The sequence below is a fragment of the Trachemys scripta genome, chromosome 22, assembly GCF_013100865.1.
Source record: "Trachemys scripta elegans isolate TJP31775 chromosome 22, CAS_Tse_1.0, whole genome shotgun sequence".
Classification (NCBI taxonomy): domain Eukaryota; kingdom Metazoa; phylum Chordata; order Testudines; family Emydidae; genus Trachemys; species Trachemys scripta.
Window position 1 is genome coordinate 3,452,630 of NC_048319.1, and position 2,777 is coordinate 3,455,406.

The window sequence follows — 2,777 nt, forward strand, 5'->3', positions numbered from 1 at the left end:
TGGTCAGTTCCTGGAGAAAGGAATGTTGAAATTAAGGACCTAATCAAGAAACACGCAAAGGACAATGGATCTTGGAATGCTCCAATCCACATAAGAAGACTCCTTGAGGACGTTCAAGGTAGCATGTAAATAATGGACGCTACCTGTAAAAACTGTGAGTCACGTGTGGACATGTGACTTGCCCAGGGGACTCCTAAACTCCATCTCGGAGCTGGACTTTGCATAGGAGTGAGGAGGGGGTCTCCACCCACAAGAGAAAGTCTATTTAACCCCCAGGGAGACCTCTCCCTTTTGTCTTCAGCTGGCTAAAGAGAGAGCCTCTCCACCCCCAAGGATACTTGAAAGAAATTGGAACAAAGGACAGTGTGCAAGGGGTGTGAATGATTGCTGGACCCAGGCTAAAAGGAGATTAGTCTGTAGAAGGGAACATTCTGGAACTGGTGAGAATCTTATCTGTATTCAGTTTGATTAGACATAGAGTTGCGCATTTTATTTTGCTTGGTGACTTACTTTGTTCTGTCTGTTATTACTTGGAACCACTTAAATCCTACTTTCTGTATTTAATAAAATCACTTTTTACTTATTAACTCAGAGTATGTATTAATACCTGGGGGAGCAAACAGCCATGCATATCTCTCTGTCAGCATTATAGAGGGCGAATAATTTCTGAGTTTACCCTGTATAAGCTTTATACAGGGTAAAACAGATTTATTTGGGTTTAGACCCCATTGGGAGTTGGGTAGCTGAGCGTTAAAGACAGGAACACTTCTGTGAGCTGCTTTCAGGTAAACCTGCAGCTTTGGGTGTTTGTTGGAGCAGACGGGCGTGTCTGGCTCAGCAAGACAGGGTGCTGGAGTCCTGAGCTGGCAGGGAAAGCAGGGGTCGAAGTAGTCTGGGCACATCAGGTGGCAGCTCCCACGGGGGTTTCTGTGATCCAACCCGTCACATTCATCTTCTGGCAGGAAGAGGCGACACTCAGCTGTTGAACGGCAGAGGTCCCATGGCTGAAAGTGACAGCTTAGGGCTACCAGAACCCACACGGGTGATCAGGACAACTCAAGGGCCCAAGTCATTGGATGGACACACGCGCACAGTGTTGGCCACTGCCAGACACGGGGCTAGAGTAGACGGCCCAGGGACCCTAGATTGGCCAGGCCATGGGTCCTCTCCTCCTGCCCCGCTCTAATGCCGCTCTCCTGGAGGGGGCGCCACCTGTGCCGAGTTCACTTCCAAAGTACTGCAGCAAGTCCAGCCAGAGGCGATGTGGAGGCCCCAGCTGAACGGGTGGAGCTTCCCCTCAGCCACAGCACACGCTCTGCCCGTCTGTCTAACCGCCTTGATAAATTGCAATTAATAAGCAGTGAAGTTTAAGCACCGCTCCAGTGAGCTTTCTGCCTTGCTGGACGCAGCAGAGACCGGCCCCAGGAGCAGTGCCGGGGGAAGCCCAACCCCGCTGCTTCCTCTCCACTTGCTCAGTGCTGCTGAGTTTGCAAAGCAAAGCAGGTCAGTCATCCCTAATGGGCCAGCCGAGGGGGGGAATCCCACTCCTCGTGTGCTGCAGCCCAGGGACAATATCACCACCTCTGGCCTCCGCTCTCTCCCTCCTCCCCCCCATGCACAGCAGTCCCTTCCCTACTTCACCGCGACTGATATTCCCCCATGGTAGGGAAGGGACCAGCACTCACCATTGTTCACTTCCCGGTTTCTGCAGAAGGTAGACAGGAGCCCCAGGGCAGCTCTGGGACTAGTGTATGAGCGTCAGCCCTCTCTGCTACCCTCCCTCTCTTCCAACGCACTGTAATTCTACGCCCCGCGACTGGCCCAGGCCAGGGTTGCCCCCACGACTCCGCTCCTCAATCCCGAGGGTCTGCTGCTGCAGGGCTAGGTGTGGCAGAGACCGCCACGCCCGCTCAGGTGAGTTTTAGCACTGGGCAGGGCCAGGCCTCAGCCCGTTCAGTCCTTTCTCCACACCCCTCAGTGCTGCAGAACTGGCCTGGAAATCTCTGGCCGAGCCAGGAACACAGGTTAGCACTTCTGCTACTTGGCAGAGACAGACAAGCAAGGGGCCCTAGCAGGGAGAGGGATGTGGAAGCGTTACCCAGACCTTTACACGGGACGGATCAGCTCTGGCAGTTCTTAATTTACCCGAACACACTCCCCCATTCTGCTTTTTGACCCAGGACAAAGGTTCCCAGGGCCCGACTTGAAAACAAAAACTCATTTTAATTTGTAACCAAAGCTGCATTGGAAGCTAAACCTCGAGCGAAGGGTGTAAATGCATGAGCCTCTCTCCTATTTCCCCATCCTGGGTAGCCCCTCCAGGGGCGGACGGTCAAACGGCCATTTCTCTCTGGCCCTCAGAAAGCAACTCATGCTTTGCTGGTAAAGCTCACAGCAGTAGCCCATGAACAGCTGCTGAAATAGGAACCAAAAGCTTCATATTTGATCTGTGCCATGCAAGTGCTGGTGGGGAGGCTCTAAACTTCCCCCTGAATGTAGCCCTAAGAGAAGGCTCATTAAACAGAGAAACATCTTTGGGCACACTTAAGGGAGATTTCAAACCACTTCAGCTCCCCCCTTTTTTCCCCCCCAAGGACCAATCTCAATTGATGGAATGCAGTGGTGCAAGCCCTGGATGGCACTTGGAAGACAGAGGAATAAGACAAGAGAATTTCAATTGTGCTTGGCCCAAAAAGAATCCAGGCAGGAAGTGGTCAGTGTTGACTGGTGAGCTGAGTTGGAACAGATACATACAAAGGAAGGGAAGGGGGAAGATA